Source organism: Lasioglossum baleicum, chromosome 20 (assembly GCF_051020765.1).
Source record: "Lasioglossum baleicum chromosome 20, iyLasBale1, whole genome shotgun sequence".
In the NCBI taxonomy this organism is placed as follows: domain Eukaryota; kingdom Metazoa; phylum Arthropoda; class Insecta; order Hymenoptera; family Halictidae; genus Lasioglossum; species Lasioglossum baleicum.
In genome coordinates, this window is record NC_134948.1 from 2,120,945 (window position 1) to 2,138,760 (window position 17,816).

The 17,816-nt window shown below is 45.5% G+C and overlaps 1 protein-coding gene across 3 annotated transcripts in view; it reads right to left on the reverse strand.

Moving 5' to 3' along the window:
* LOC143218918 (uncharacterized) overlaps positions 1 to 17,816 on the reverse strand; it is a 306,463-nt gene that overhangs the window by 205,978 nt on the left and 82,669 nt on the right. The window contains exon 3 of one of the 3 annotated variants that reach the window (XM_076444541.1): positions 13,304 to 13,380. The exons of the other annotated variants lie outside the window; for them this stretch is intronic. The gene's annotated coding sequence lies outside the window, so the exon portion shown is untranslated. The remainder of the gene's footprint in view (positions 1 to 13,303; positions 13,381 to 17,816) is intronic. 3 annotated transcript variants of the gene reach the window in all.

A 17,816-nucleotide genomic window follows, 5' to 3' on the forward strand; every position in this document is an offset into this window, starting at 1 on the left:
TTATACCGGCCGGCCTGCCCTACATTATTCATGACTTAGGGACGCGACGTGAATACGCCCGACTGATTATGAGGGGAAATATTTTGATTATAATGCGATTAATGTTTCTTATCGATTGATTCGTCCGCCGAGACCGCCCCCGGCAGGAGAAAAATCCCGCGCAGATAAACGACCACCGGCGCAGATTACTCGGCAAACTTTCGCCAAGTGATTAAAATATTTATGGAGCACCGCGGCGATACATGTCTGCAGAAATTAGGTAAATTCTGGGCAAAAGTGTCGAAATCCAAGATTTCCAAGATATTCGAGCGGAGAGTTAATGATTATTTTAATAATAAAATTAATTGCTCGCTATACGGAATTCGGAGCAATAATTTCCGAAACAAAGAGTCCTCTATGAACGGGATTATTTCTCTAGCCAGCTAGAGCCATTTTAATATAATAAGTCATAGCTCACCTCGCATAACTTCGCACGAAATTCGAGCTATTAATTTCGGGCATATCCGGGCCGGATACTCGTTCGTGGAAATTTCATTAAAAAATTTCGGAGGTTTGTCTTCGAGCGCAAGGCAAACCGGAAACTTTTAAAAATGTTCGAGCGTCTCGAAGAGCCGAGGGAAAGAAATTTTTAATGAAACTTCGCCGGCAATATTTTCACAAGCGTTTAATTGTTAAATCTTTTTCCGTTCGGTGCGTTCCTCGGGCAACTTTTCGCGAGGCGTGTAGGGGCCGCGGGAGGAGAGGCATGGGCGGAAACTTTCCAAACGAGAAATTGATGTTAATTGGTGTACACTGTGGTGTAACTCGTTCCGGGGAACGTTTCTTCGCGTACCGGTCGCTTTCGCGGATCACGCCATCGACTTTAATGAACGGGGAGGACATGGAATGGGCTGGACCTTCTGTGGTATTTAAAAACTTCACCTCGAGAAACGTAGGACCGAAAGTAGACCGGAAATTGTCGATCCAGTGACAAAATTTCAAAGTTTTTTTTCATTTAATTATTTTATTTGTGAAACCTTTATTAGTAAATTCGTGACGCTTTTCCTATTAAAATGATACCAAACACGACACCATTCGGTTTATATTTGCCTGTTTCAAGCACGAACATATAATTTGGAAATAATCGAGGTTTTACAAAATCGTGATTTACTTGGGCAAATAAGCACCGAACTGTCCTGTGTTCGGACTCATTTTAATAACAAAAAATGCCAGTTTCATTTAGAAGAAGTGTAAAAAAATGTTTCGAATTATTTTAAAAAATCTTGCGCTTCATAATAGGGCCACTAAATTTGCATTGATCCCGATGGGGAGGAGATGAAGGCATCGGTGAGGACAGTGTTAAATGCCCGTGCAATTAGAGCAACAAACAAGCACCGCGTCTGTAGACGGAACGTCTCCGAAATGAAATTTCTCGGAGGCACCTGAGAGGAGGACGTGAAGTCCTATCTGTCACGGGGGGGGGGCTAGTTTAAAGGCACAATAACAGTAAATTTCTTTCGAACGGTTCCTCGGACGACGCTACTTTTCTACTTCGGTCGCCATTAGCACGGGGCCGCGATAGTTGGCACGGGAAGGCGCCCGGAAAAGAAGCCACCGCGTGCCCATGAAAACAGATAATCTCTGTTTATCTTGTAATTCCCTGGTAATGGCATTATACCATCCGGCTTTGGACTGGGGATTCCCCACGTTGCCCGCTTAAATCTTTGTTTTCGTGGCTCGGTGGACCAAACACCGGGGCCAGGGTGTGCGAGGAGGGGTCAGTCGCGAGAGCGTAATTGAATCGACCACCCTTAAAGGCCGATAAATCTCTTCGGGCAACCGGACCTGTGTGTATCCGTGTGTCACGCGACAGCTGCGATGCCATCAATCGCCTTCGAGACGCCGCGCCGCGCCGTGCAGGCGCACATGGCTCTTCACGGGTTCCGTCGTCCCAGCCACTGCGAAAGTGGAGCACGATCGATGCGTTCGCACGATTTTCGGGCTTTATCGGAACGCTAACGCGTGATGCTACCGCTGAGAAACATGCGGCTGAGCGTTGATCAAAGGCAGTCGGTGTTTCTGGGGGGTGTCATTAGGATAGAGAAGAAAAGGTGAGAAATAAAACGAGTCTACCTCCTTAAGGGACTAGATTCTCGTTTGCGGGATTGCAAGGGCACGTGATGCGCCTTCTCATTTCTCGATAATTCAAAGATGGGGCTCTTCAATAGTCAAAAGCGCTAGGTAAAAGATTATAGATGAAAGTCCTATTTTTATGAATACGAGGCGTAATTTGCATTACTCGGAAGCATAAAGCTGTGCATGTAGCTATTTTCATAAAGCTGCGATAGCTACATGCTGTCGAATAATGCAAATTACGCCTCGCGAAGATAAAATAAATTTTTAAAAAATACCACGTTTTTAAAACGGACTAAAAGGTATAGTATGAGTCAGAGTGGGAACGCGTAGTGGAGTAGGGAGCACTGTCGCGCGGAGTGGGGATCGCTGAACACGATCACGTAGTACCGAGCGTCGCGCTGGGAGGTGTAACGGTTAAATTTAATAGTTTATATCTCCTAAACGCATAGGCTTTTTTAAAATTCTTTGTAATATATTGCAATGTCATCCAGTTCTGAGCTGTGTATAAAATTTCAAGTCTCTAGCTCATCGGGAAGTTAGTTTAAAATCAATTGCAAAACTTGTACCGAACAGACAGACAGACAAGAAGGCAAGCTAATAAAAACGAAGTAAAATAGGACTTTCGATTACTGAAACACTATCGAGAAATGAGAAGGCGCATCCCGCACCCTCGCATTCCTAGAAACGAGCCCTATATCAATGAGCAACAGAGCTGATTACAGCAATTACTACAGCATCCACCTGAGGTGAATACGAGCCTGTGCGTTACCTGGGATGCGTTTCATCGCGAATTGGTATCTCAGGCGGCGGCGGTGGCGGTGGGGCGCGGCCCGGCGGTGGCCCCGCGGACTCGCAGGCCGGAAAATTGATCGGGAACCGCTGTACCATTTAATTGTCACCGATTATTCGTGCTCTAGTTTGTCACGTCAACGGCAGACAGTGGGTCGAGTATTATGCGGCTTTCAGAACACCGGGGCTGGCCGGTCGAAAGATATTACTCCAGTGTTTCATTAGCGTTTAATTAATTCACTAATTAAGCCCTGTCGATCCGGCGGTTCGGTTACCGTGTCCCCTAAATATTGGCCAGCAGGAAATTGCCGGATACGATACTTACGATACGCAGGGATCGTGTCGATTTACGTCATCCGCGTCCTTCTTTTCATCCGACGAAACGTCCGCTAATCGATTACTTTCCGGTGAGAAGACACGCGAGCCGCGCCGTTTTACGCCGCGACTGTTCTCGCGTTTGGTCACCGTGTGTCGGCCCGGGCCTCTAGCCGAAGAATTTCACGAGCCGACGACCCGATCGAGTGGGGAATTTAGCGGGGAACGCAGTTTCCCTTGTATCGACGCGAGGGCCATTTTGTTCGATGGGGATAACGCGTGAACGCAGCGGGATAGAAATTGACTTTAGATGGCTGATAGGCTGGCAATATTAGAATTCAGTTTGCACACCAACTGCTGCGAACGCTGAATCAGGAAGTGCAATCGATTGGAAAAGTTCGGTCGCCCCTCCCCGTTCCACCAGTGTCGAAAATAGATCACCGGTGAAATTTTGTATGTTGGGAGATTCGCCGAATATATATATATGAATTTACGAAGGGACACCGGGGCGGAGGCGGTATCGCTCTGAACGACCTCAACGGACGAATTAATCGGCGAAGCAGCCGGCAGCAAATTAGCTCGGGCGAAATGAAACGAAACCGCGACATTAGCCGATAGTGGGTTAACTGCGACGAAATGGGAAGAATAATACGGGGCCGGCGGACGCGACGCTCGAAATCTCATTAGACCGGTAAATGGGCCACGATTATCTTCCGAGCAATGGAATTTCGCGCGATGTCTCCTCGGGAAAACCAACCCGGTGTTATTCTCCTAGCCGGTTCCATATTGGATCTGTTCGCGCTGCGCTCCGTCACACCGTCGCGTCGATGGTCGACGGTACAGGGTGAACACGCTGCCTGCTTCTGCACACGCGTTTCAAACCCCGGGTATAGCGTGCGGAATCGAACCGATAATTGGCGTTACGCGAGAATTACGATCAGCCGAACAATAAACACACCGTGCGCCAACCGATATCCATTTGTGCGTCATAACGTTATTAAACGGGACCGCGCAACGGTGTTACTTAACAGTGGTTAGTCAATAATTCGGAAGAGATCATTAGGCGGCAATTATACGGTCGGGCGACTCGAGATAATAGCCGGTGCTCGATGGGATTGAACGACGTTCCCCGGGTTCCTGTAATGTTAATAATTAGCCTGATGGGCACCCGTCACACCGGGCCTCTGTATCGGGTGATGCCTTTCAACGAGATTGACGAGTACCCCGCCAACCGGGGAACTTCCGATCCGCTGGGGGGCACTAAACTGGGCAAAGTTTACCCGCGAATATGGCAGCTATTGTCTACGATGCGCCAATCACCGCCATTTCCGACGATTTCTCGCTCGGTAGGCCGCCCATTGTCCTCTCACACTTTTTCATCTGGACCACGCTCCGGACAGTGGTGAATGTTTCGATTTTAGCTGGACAAAATTATTTTTGAATAGTTTATATCCTTTTGATACCTGATAATTACTATTATGATATTTATTTTTTTGTTATAATGGAATTGAACGTAAAAATGATAACAAACGGATATCCTGACTTATAGAAGGTATAACGTCTATGAATATAAGAAAATTACTTTAATATGATTACTATTTTTTAAAATTATAATTACAGTAACTTAACTACATATAATATTCGTATTACAAACTATAATTAAGCGATCTAATCGGATCGGAAATCTCACTAAGTAGCAGGTTGTAGCAGCTAATTTTTCTTCGATATTGTTAAGTAATTCATATAGTTAAAATATACAAAAATGTTGCAGCTTGAGTATGCTTGAGTCAAAGTATAACTTTACTTTATTAACTCATTCATAAAAATACTTACCAGTGTGTTGGGCAAAAAATTAAATACTTATTAATCGTTAATCGCGGTTAACGATTAAATTTCTACTTTAGTCGTTAATTGCGATTAACTATTATTAATCGTCAATCAGATAATTGATTAATGATTATTGCTGAAATTTCGAAATGAAATACGTAATCAGAACTGTATGAATACTGAAAAAAATGTAAACTGAGTTTAGGTGTACTGTCATATGGTCCATAATACAAATTCTGTTTACGTGCTTTTATATTTTTTTTCGATGATTCCTTTTTTTAATCAACGATTGACGATTGAATCAATCGCAGATTTATCGACGATTTCTTCATTTAATCAACGATTGACGATTAACTTCATCAATCGATTGAATCAATCGCCGATTATTCGACGATTTCTTTTTTTAATCGTATACATTAATCAATCAATCATGATTAAAATTTTAATCGATTAATGCCCGACACTGGTACTTACTTTCCATTTTTCACCGCAGTTTCGGAACATTCAACTACTAGTCATTAACGAATAAAAAATGGAAATAATAAGATATAATTGTTAGAATTTTTTTATATTTGGTTCAGTATGTCTAATAATATATTTCCTCAATTAAACATATTTTTCAATAATTGAGAACGATTATTGTTGTCCAGCTAGAATTAGACATTTCACCACGCTCCGGACAGTCCAGATCAAAATAGTTAGAGTGATGCAAATCCTTCGTCTTAAATTACAGATTTTTACAACGTTGTTTCTAGATCATTCTAGATGTAGATGTTCCTAACTTCATTCTCGTTCTTCCCATGTCTCCTTTGTTTTCTATTTGCAATTAATCAGTGTCTTTAGTGTCTCGTCCCCAGGGAAAATTCGACGAAAAATGGCCGTGCGCCCGGGGAGTTATGCGAGGCACGGTGTAACGTGTGTGGGCGTGTCGGACATACCATGGCCCCAAGGAACAATGTTCGGAACGATACAAGAATTAATACCGCGTTAACGCGATACCGTAATTTAATAGCACGGAACCGGCACGCTTAATCCTTTATCAGGGGTAGGTTGAGCACGATGAAAGCTGAATTATGGAAGAATTCTGGCGCGATCGAGCGCGCGCGCCGGAGCCCTTGAACAGGAGAGCTGCGTGCAATTCTTTTTCTATGCTAATTATAGATGGCTGGCATTCGCGTGCATGATTACACCCTATTAGCAGACGAGAAATAAAACCCGACGAGAGCTTCAGCCGCCGCGGCAGCGAATTTTCGCGTTACGATGACGCCGCACCGGTGCAATAGCATTCGAGCCGCTCCTAGACGGTGAATGGATCCCGAGAATTTCGAGCACAACGCGTCCCCGTTTTCTTAAGATCAGCCATTTCTTAGCCTACCCACTGCTTTTCAAAATAAACGCCGGATAAAAAGGTGGAGATCCAATCACGTGGAGACCGTGAGAACGAAAGCACGTGGGGGAACAAAAATTATTCCGGGTCGAACATTCTGGATTAAAATAAAAGAGAGTTCAATCCAATCCGAGGTGCTGCAGTTCCCGAAATAGAAATTCTGAAGAAAATGCTGCAGCACTTGAAACTTTTTGCGAACAAGTTCGAGGCTGTCGAATGATCGATTCGTCTCCGAGAATGGACTCTCGGGCGCCGGAATGGATATCTAATTATGACGTCGGGATCTAATTATGTAACGTGATAAATGCTCGACGCGTTCTCTAATAACGAAACATTGATTAAAGAGCTAATCAGCAGGGACGTGCAGCGTCCTGTTACCGAGTATATCAATGGCAACGATTAAGCCGCGTTAAATTTGTTTAATTAAACAATCCGCTACGGAAAGAAAAGTTAAAATCATCTAATATCCCAACGTGACGGCAATCGACGTACAAATAATATTTCCAATCGCGAGAAACGGAAGGAAACGGGAGAATTTCGACGGAAGAATTCCGTGCCGCTGCCAAACTGAATTACCAGTTTCACCGTGTCCCGGTTCCTCGCAGAAACAGCGATAAAATAGCTAAACGCAGCCGGCGTTGGTAGTGTCACTTCACCGGGGCGAGCGCGCAGGCCGCAGCAAGGGGTTAATCAAACGCTGTCCACCGTGCTACGGAAAGAAAGAAAACAATGAAGTCCAAACCGACCGACTGCTCGATTTAACTGGCGCCAGTGTTTATTTTCGAACAACGATTTCCCATCAAACGATCGTAGCCCCGTCGCGTTTTCTATCCGCCACGCTGGCATTACCGGTGGAATTGAACTCTGCTCACCGTCGGGATAATTAATTACCACAGTCTTGAATTACCCGTGCATTATCTCGGCTTGATTAGCCCCCCGGGAATCCACTCGCCCGCAAACCCTTGGGCGATACAAGTCATTTCCTTCGGGACAAAATCTAATGGACTCGAAAACGACAAATGGAAAAACGCGGTCAGCCTCTGCTTGAAAAATTGTCGAAGAGCTACAAGAATTAAATTGTACACCCAACAAAGAATTTGGTCTGATTAAAAATTGTAATGAAAAACCATTTTCGTATCTGATCGAAGTTTGACAACGTTTGAGAGCGAGCGACGCGGAGGAAGATAATTTTCATGCGTCGGCTCGTCGGGCGAGACGGCGTGACACGTGATTGTTGACGTTAACGTAGAAAGAAGGAGGAAGTTTTATGAAATTGGTCCCCTTTACTTCAGCCGGCGACGACGGGTCCTTAGTCTCTCTCTCTCTCTCTCTCTCCCCGTGAAACCGGGCCGTCAGACACCGGCCGGGAAACAATGGACAGGTATGGCAGAGGCGGACAAGTGTTCTGAGAATACCTATTGTTTTTCCCGGGCTGCTACAACCGCCGGCAGCATTAATGTTCCTCATAATAGGAGAAGAAAGGGGTACGTAATGCGAGAGCCAGGCTCTCGCAGACGTTTCAGGATAATCCACAGACGGGTCTCGCATGTGCGTGGCACACACCAGGATATCGCTGCTTTCTTTATGAATTTCGACGCCCCCACGGCTAATTTTGACGCACTGCTCTCTGTGAGATCCACTCGGCTGACACCGAGACTCGAGCAGGCTTTCAATGAGCTACTCTCCGGCAGCGAAGTTAATACGTTCGTAATTGTAGTGTCGTTTACACCAGCATTGTCGCGGACTCTGTCGGCGTGTTTCAATTCCGACGCATCTTAAACTACTGATCCGATTGGAAACTAATTTCGAACTGAAATAGAAAACCACAGTCGCATAATTACAATCAGTGAACTCCCCTCAAAACCGCCGAAAACTAAATCATTTCCGGCAGAGGAAGTTCCCATAGCTCCGGTTCACTCGGGGCTTACACGAATGCCTCTCAGATATTAGTTCGTAACAAAATTCTCGAGCGCAGCAACTTTCCCAATAAAAACTTCAGACATCAAAATTAACCAGCGGGAAACGGATTCCGGTTATTGAATATCTCAATAAATTTGAACAACTTCGGCCGCGAGCTATTCCGATACAACGTCGAGGATAAAAATCGAACAATTTCCCCGGTGTAATCGAAGAACAAATCGATGGGAGAATTTCCATCGACGCGGCGCGGCGCCTGTGTAAAGTAAATTCCTTGGGCGACGAAGAAAAATTTTCGAACAGCATCGAGAGAGGACCCTGGCTCTCGTCCGTTCTCATTTAGACGCCGCGCCGCCCACTCTGCCGCCGCCACCGTCTCTGCTCATTCCACGGTCCGGAATCCTCCTCGCGGAGTTGGAGGTTTCTATTTGAGGATGTACGCGTCGTTAGCCGGCAGTTCTGTCGTTGCTTCTTTACCATGCCAACCGGCCGGGCCGTCTCCACCCCCCGGACATAACTAACTACTTCTGAGGTATTGCGGGGGAAAAATAGGCGCGAGCACGTGTGAGAGCATTCGAGTGAATTGCCGGTGGATGCCTGCGAGCGCGCGTATTTTTATTTTAACTGGGTCACCGCACTCCGCCGCGGCTTCTCGAGTGCCCGGTAATCTCGACGAATCGCGTTTTCGACTCCCCGCGCGCCCTGTCAAAATACTTCTGCGTCTCTTCAGCTTTCACCTAGCCCCGCGCTCTTCGCAACTATATGTATACCCTAAGCCCGATCATTCGATCAATCCGGGTGTTTCTGAAAAAATGCAATAAGAAAAATAGAACACTCTTGTCTGAAGTGTGTTGTCCCGCTTTCCGCGGCAAGAAGTCGTTCATTATGTCGTGCTAATCGAGGTAAAAAGTCCCGGGTTATGCGAACGAGGCGATAAAAGTCCGAGGCAAATTGAAAAAAAGCAGTCACGGCAGTAAGAAGCTCGTACAGCTATTTTAGGACAGTTTGACGTGCTCGAGAGGTGGGGCGGCGGCGGGGGGAAGGGTACTCTATACTTTCAGACACGCGGTGACCGCAGCCCGGATACGTTTTACTGTCCGAGCACAGATTAAGTACACGTAACAGTCTTCACTTTACAATTCGCCCACTAAAACGTTCCAAACTAGGAGCAGAGTAGTTGGAGCTTTTACGACTACTTCAAAGGACGGGGCGCGCGACCCGTGCTTGCACGTGTCGAAATCCGCGCAGCTGTGTACAGTCGCGAAGTTAGCTAACACCGCTATTTGGCTGTTTGAACATGCTCTAAGTTAATTGGGTATATTCTAGCGAAATATATGGGTTTTCGCAATCTTCTTAGAGATTGTGTCGCAGCCTTGATGAAATCCTGGGGAAACGGTCTGTCTGGGTCCGGACATATTAAACTGGAATCGGGAGACGACTATGGAACTCTGAAGATGCGATTTGTGCCCTCGGCGATGTCTTTGTCGCTTTGGAAGCGGAAGAATAAACCTTACAAGGAGAGTGCAAGGTCGATGAGTGCCAGATTTGATTGAATCTGAGACTATAACCCCCGATTATCGATCGTAAATGTTAAATATTTAATTTAATGAGATGCTTTCGGCGCTACCGTTTCGATCACTTAGTAAATCTAGCAATTTTGCAATAAACTTTTCTTCTTTCCTAACGTTTCGGTTCAGTTTTCAACCTTCTTCGAAGGAAAAATTTGCGTCCACGTGAATTGAAATTGAGCAAAAAGGATATTAATACGTACTTGCTATAATACCTTTAGTTATGTAAATTGGGCATTGAAAAACTGATTTGTACACGCTGCTGGTTTAGAACGTACTGTGGTCAAAGTGACCGTTTGAACAGAGCCCAAAAACTAAAAGATTATTGCAAAATTGCTAGATTTGCCAAGTGATCGAAACGGTAGCGCCGAAAGCATCATTAAATTAAAAATCTGGGACTCATCAACCTTGCACTCTGCTTGTTAGACTTGCATTAAAAACGCTACGGTCCCCTCAGAATTGTCAGGTCCAGGTTAGGATCGAGCTAGAGCAGTTCTCGAGTCCATCTTCGGGCAGCAGGGCTTACGGTAGAGCACCCAGGGAACGTGTTAATCATTTCTCAGTCTGCTCCAGAGTAATCAATCAAGGTCCTGTTTGTGGAATGCAAGTCTGCTTGCTCTGTGTTAGGTCTCGGGGCTGACTCCGCGCAGGTAGCGCTAGGTCTGGTTAGGAATCGGCCCCGGATCTATACCCCCTGAAGGGGCTATTACCGCAACACCTAAGCTGAAGGGAGTAATTTGAAATTCTGGTGCATTGTAATAAAGCTAGTGCGAGAGACACGGCTGTTTACAGAAGGCAGGGCGAGGTTCTAGCCGACGGGGCTTCGTGTAAAGAAAATACATAGTGGTGCTCGCACTGCCGGATCTAGGTCGCCATGACGATTATCCTGTTACACGTAACCGGCGGTAAAGAAGGTGGATGCATTACCACACTCGGGAGATTCCGCGCAATCGCGGCCAAATCGAGTAGAATACTTTCAATCGGTTACGGCAGTCTATTCGCCGGAGCTATATCTACGAGGCTCCACATTGTTGACCTAAATCCCCCGTCGGTATACGTGCGCTGGGACCAACCCCGACGAACCCCATGCGTTTCTTCTTCCTCTTCTTCTTCTTCTTCTTCTCTTCTTACCAATTTCTTCGTTTCCGTGCCGACTCCTCTCCCGTGTTTCCGGACGGGAACGCGACTGTTACCAGGAATTTATGCGGATTACCTCGTACGTACGCAACTTTCGGACAACCGGAATCTCTTTGTTCTGATTGAGGGGCGGAACCACGCTAAAATATCGGGAACAACACTTTATCCATGGGGCGGAGGCACATCCCGTGCCAACGGCACAATGCTCCCGATTAATTTCGCTCCGCCTCGAATTAATTCCATACCGGGTTGCAATTTCACTAAGCCAACCCTTTCGCGCTCTGTATTTCCATAATTTCCCACTGTATTCTATTCGAAAGACACCGGGACCTTTTCATGGCACTGTTACGTCGGAAAATAATGATTAACAAAACTCTCTCGTTGTTCATTAAATTCTACTCTTCGATTCTAACGTAATGGTTGATTCGAATTATTAGCGAGACAAAAATGTACTTATTCCGGATCGAAATGATTGAAAATTAAAATTAAAAATTGCAATAAAAATCAATTTTCCCATTCGATTGAAGTTTGACAACGTTTGAGCGACGCGGAGACGGCGCACAGTGGGTAAATTTGACCTAACTCAATTCAAAATCAAAGAACTTTCGATAGAAATGAGGTAGAGCGATTAATTTTTTTTTAAATTAAAGCTGAAACTTTGCCGAATATGGGGAAAATAGGGAGATTACGGTACGAACGGTTTTTAACCTTGAAAAAATTCGTTAAACTTGCACAATTTTTTAAAAATGTAGTTTCTCCGTTACCACGGGCGGAAATTTTTTTTTTAACATGCTATATATCATTTCCCGTAGATTTTTTCACGCTGATTTCAAATCTGGTCTCAAAATTTGTCTAGGACCTCTGGTTTTTTCAAGAAATCGATTTTTGTGACAAGAAATTTGTGGTGTCGTGTCGATCCCGGAATTGGAGGTCGTATCACAAACTAGATTAACGGCGACAAATTTTGAATCATGGACAAATTTTGAGACCAGATTTGAAATCAGCGTGAAAACATCTACGGGAAATGATATATAGCAAAAATTTTAAAAATTTTTCCGCCCGTGGTAACGGAGAAACCACATTTTCTTGAAATTGTGCAAGTTTAACGAATTTTCTCAAGGTTAAAAACCGTTCGTACCGTAATCTCCCTATTTTCCCCATATTGTGCAAAGTTTCTGCTTTAAGTTTAAAAAAAATTCATCGCACTACCTCATTTCTATAGAAAGTTCTTTAATTTTGAATCGTGTTAGGTCAAATTTACGCACTGAGCGGCGTGACACGTACTTTTCGATTCTAACAAAATGGTTGATTCAAATGATCAGCGAGACAAAGATGTATTTATTCGGGATCGAAACGCCGATCTATCCGGGACGGTTTACGTGTTCCGTAGTTCTCATATCAAGGAGGATATCGCTCGGAATGGAGTGCGGACTGCATCCAGAGACGATCCCACCCCTCCAGGCCCCGCGGCGCGGCGCGGCGGGGCTGTAAGTTCGTCTATCCAAAATTCAACTCGCGAACGTCACTGTGAAGACGAAGGATAAGAAAAAGAGGAGTTGCATCACGCGGCTCATTGCCGGGAGATTTGGAGGAAAGCGGGCCGAGATTGCCGGGAAATCCTCGGGAACATTACCGAATCGGTACGCGTGCCCGTGTGCGTCTTACACAGAGGCGTGCAGCGGGGGAAAACAAAGAAGAAAGGGATCCTATGAATTCGTGAGTGACTTCGGATATCACGTTCGCCGGCGTCTGGCAGACATTTCCTTTAGGCTTCCTCTCTGTGTGTGTGCGAAATGTGTGCAATAGTGTGCATACGTGTATACAACGCAGACACACGTACAAGAGCGAGGCTCAGCTCCGGTGCTGGAGACATTACAAGTTTAAAAACGAGCGAGGTTCTGGCCGCCGGTGTCGCAAATATATTCCGGCGTCGCGATTTCGTTTTCGGTGCTGTGTCTACGGAGTCGGCATCACGGGACGTAAATTCTGTCGCGCGATTATCTACATAATGGCCGGGCGACTCTCGCGCGCCGAGGAAATTTATCGTCCGACTTCCCGATGAAAATTCATATCTTACCACGGTCATTCCTGAAATTTTCTCCGCGGAGCCAGTACGCCTCGTGGAAGGATTAACGTTCCACACGCGGTTAAGTAGCAATTTTTCAAAGAAATAGTTTCTTCGCAAAATCTCTCTGTACCGAGGGCTAATTAGCGTGTTCGCGCGGCGATGTATAAATGTAGCGCTCACCGTTTTGCCGAATATTTACTGCATCATCTGGTGTACGTGTTTATCCTTCAAGGGTGGGTGGCGATCATTGGCTCCACCTGGAACAGAAGAATTGATGCACCTTTTTATTCGCATCATTCCCGGATCCGTCAGACGTCTTGCAATGTTGCAAAATATAATTAACCAACAACGGTTTCGTTGTTAATTATGAATGAAACATTCACCAATACATTCGCGATGGTCTGCTGATTAAAATGATACGCCACACGACCCCATTCGGACCACATTTGCCTGTTTAAATCCTGGACATACAATTTGAAAATAATCGTTCGGGTAATTAAGGTTCCACAAAATTGTGATTTGCTCAGGCAAATATCCACCGAATTGTATCGTGTTTGGGCTCGTTCTAATCATAAGAATGTCACGAACGTGCTAACACACAAGTTTCATGAAAAAATAATTAAAAAAAGAGGTTTGTCTAGATATAAAGTAACATCGAGGCACCGCTGTACCTTTGAACAGATTCAGGACCCTGCGAATGAAAAATTAACGAAATAAAATTCTGAGAAGGTCTCTGATCGTCTCAGAGGTCGCCAACTGAGAGAATAGCTGAGCGGGACTCGACATAATCAGAGTGGCAAGAACGAATTTGGAGCCGGAGCGATCCGCTCAGTGTTTTAATAATTCGAGGATACGATTCCGGGGAGAGGTGCACTGTCGGAGGACCTGTCGTCATTAACGTTTCACAAATAACGCGTTTCGTCGTGCCGGAATTCGTCGGACCGCTATTAACTCGTCGGGAGTGTTCTCTCTCGTCGCCGTTGAACGAAACGACCGGAAGATTTTAACGGCAACTAATAAAATTCAGCGTCGAACGTGTCGGTCATGTGCCGTGACGGACTTCTGGTCCGCGGGACAATATCCTCGGTGAATGACAGCTGGTTGCGCGAGTCATCGAAACTTTACGAGGCGGCGGGTGTAGTCCCAAAATGGAACGCGAAAATCGGTCTTCGAGACGCGAAAGGCTCTGCGAAAATTGTTTCTTCGCGCAGACACCTCCAGTTTGATGGCCTTCGCTCCTCTGAACGTGAATCGCATCGATACAAGCTCGCAACACTAGATAATCGTCGCCCTCGTCATCGAGACATCGCAGCGTGAACAGGGCCGCGGCAAATTGCGCGACAGAACGTTGACAATATTCGTCGGAGTACGCTTATACCCTCGTTAGAAAGCTCTTGTTGATCGAACAGTTTCATCAAGCCTCGCGCGCCGCGAAAGCCGCCGATCTTCGATGACTCCCGCGCACGTAATAATTATTCAGTGTGTACCTTCGGTTACCGAGGTTGATCTTTTAATTAACAATATCTTTGTACTCCGCAGAGGCTCGTTAATCGAGCGCCGAGGGCGACGTCTTTCTCGTCCCAGAAATTGGTTAGACTATTCTGCTACTGTCTCGGAACTTCCCTATAGATTGCGAGGCGCGCATGAAAATTCGAAGATGCAGCGAGACTCGTTCGCGAGCGCACGCTGGATTTTAAATTGCAACGGGAGGTACACCTGGATCGATTTTTCCCGTGTTGGTCATCTGGGCTAGCAGCAACCTAAGTCTGTCTAAAAGGTGCTTTCGAAGCATTGGAATAATTTCTTGTCTTCGATCATTCTATTATGGGACTACGGCCAATGTATTCTAGGTATTTTTCCGATTAAAATCTAAAATACGCAACATTACTGAACCAGTAATGCTATATGACGAATTTTTCTAAACAATCCCTTATACAGCATCATAATTTGCATCAATTTCCATATACACACAACTGTTGTGTAAATAAAGTAAACTTGAATGTTAATTGGAGAAAAAAAAATATTTCAATATGGTACAAGAGCAGTGAAAAGAAGGTTATATTGACTTTGTTTGTTTTGAATTTTTAGCGCCAAATATCGATCATCAACTGAGCGATCGATAATAGGTTAGCTACGTTTCCATATGTCTTCACGTTACACCATTACCATATACAATACTGCCTTAGCATCAATACGTGTTTCATTAAAGTTTATGTTATGAAAAATTATTCTCTATTTCACTAAGCAAGTAAGTAACATTTGTTCCTCTTGTTTTAAATTCACACAATTTGAAATATAGCATTCATTACTAATTTACAGACGCAATTCTTAAAAATTTTCTTGAGAATGATCTAGAAGAAGATCGAAACGTTGAAATAAAGATATTGTGAAAATTTGCAGATAGTGTTATGTATAATTGATCGAACCAGTGCGCTGAAATCATAAAAAGAAAACGTTCTTAGCAACAATCTACGATCGACATAAGGAAACATTTAAAATCTAAAATATTCTACATCGTGGATTTGCACAGGCAAATATGATCCGAATGGGGTCGTGTTCGGTATCATTTTAATCAGAAGAATGTCAGGAGTATATTCATAAAGATTTGAATCGTAATACATAGTCAGCGTATGAATTTATTGCGCCGAATTATCTGGTGCTCGTGCTTAATTAGCAGATCAGATAGACAGTCTGAGTGTACGCTTAGCTAAACCAATAGTAGTGCTCCTGTAAAAATGTGTTCTCTCAAATAGCCTGATCTTCCAGCTCAATTATCCGATCGGTAGAACCCCTGATTATCTAGCTGGCTCAATCTAACAGCTTTGTGCGAGCGCAGCGTTGCCAATTGATCAGGCAAACAGACGATTCGGGTCTCTAGGTAGATAGTGGCTCGTTATGAATAAACATCCTCCACTCAGTCGCACTATCCCCATGAAAATACATGAGTGGGGGGGTTTGGGCATGGAGTGTTCGGGTCTAAATACTCTTTAATCGTCACGCTTAATCGGGAAACCGAAGGGCTGGGGGGGCGGGAGGAAGTTTCGGAGAGTACGAGGGGGATGAGTCGTCGGGGGGTGAGGCGAAGGGGTGGTGGCTGGAGAGAGATCCGGGGAAGTAGAAATACACACAGGTACGTCTACCTTTCTTAATCACCGTCTCTAATCGGCCGGAGCTCGCTTCATCAATCTCTTCGCGCCGCGTCAAAGAGACTGGAAGTTGTATAGTTAATGAGGTCGAAGCGTAACGCTCGCGGGGCCCACGAGGAGCTCACCGCTCGCAGGCGGGGGCTTTCAAAGCACTGTCTTGTTAATTATTCGACGTTTGCTTTAGTTTAGACCGCGTAATCCGCGCATTATTCAGGCGGCCGCACGAGCGCAGCGCGGTTATCAATAACATATGACGCGGATTCCACGGCCGATTTGAAATTATGCGTTTAACGAGGCTTAAATATTGCACACGCGTACACGTGCCAGCGAATACGTGTACGGGCGCACACACGGCTCGACGTCACACACTGGGTAATCTGCCCGACGGATTTACGTCGACCGGCGCGCTGCCCGCTCGTTCCGTAATGATCGATAACATTATATCGTATATACCCCGGGGTTCCTCGGTGTGCTTTGCTGATTACATTACGTCGAACGAAGCCGGATCTCTCGACGAGCATTGTTATTCCGTGTGTAATCGCTCTGTCATCGACAGCAAACCGGAACGCTCTCGAGCACGCCGCGGAAAAAGTGACCGCGCGCGGTGTGGGTGGCAGCGCTGCTGACAACACCGCGCCGGCTGCCTAAACGCGACGATTTTTATGAAAATGTTCTTTGTTACATGAAAATGTAACTTTCTTGTTTGTAATGATTTTTTCACGAAACTTGCCCGGAAAACGTCCGCCGTTCTTTCGCGGCTAGAACGATACCCCACACGGCGCAATTCGGACCGGATTTGTTCGTTTGATCCACGATATAGTGGAACCTCAACTATCGGAACGGCACGTTCAGTTCGATTTGTTGAATCTCGGACGATTGTGCCGATTTTGTAGGTAGACACAGCACGGATTCTGTGAATCAGAAAGAGGAGTCTCCCTCATCCGAGTCACCCCCCCGACAGCCATGAAAATACATGTCGGATAGACAGCGGGGATCCAGAGGCTTGTTCCTAAAAATTCATCCGCCGTGCATATCCCCTATCGTAGGGGTCGGTCCCGATGACGCTTATATGCCGGCGTATGTCAGAAAATCGCGATATAAGCACAACAGAAGGGCGGATTCATTCAAGCCGGAGCCTTGAACGAAACGGGAGGCTGGACGCCCTTCACATCCCTCGAGTGGCGTGTCTATGGGCGTGCTCGGTTGTTTTGTGTGTGTGCGCGGAACATGTATGCATTATATGGCGGAAGGGATCATCGAGTACGCCGTAACATTCGCCATATTTTCGTTGGAACGTTGATATTAATGCAGGGGAGATCGATAGAAAACAAGGGCGCGTCTTTTCGCGTTGGGGCTACCTTGAATAACTTTATCCTCGAGCGGCCACTCTGGTTTTGCATGCCACTCTTTCCGAGTTCTTTTTATTAAACTTTTGGTATTAGGATTTTGCAGACATGCGTGAGAGAACACTTATGCTCGTAAAAGAAATTAATTTTTCAAAGTCCAGAATAGCCTGTTTGGGGAAGAGGGGTGGGTAAGATGGAGCA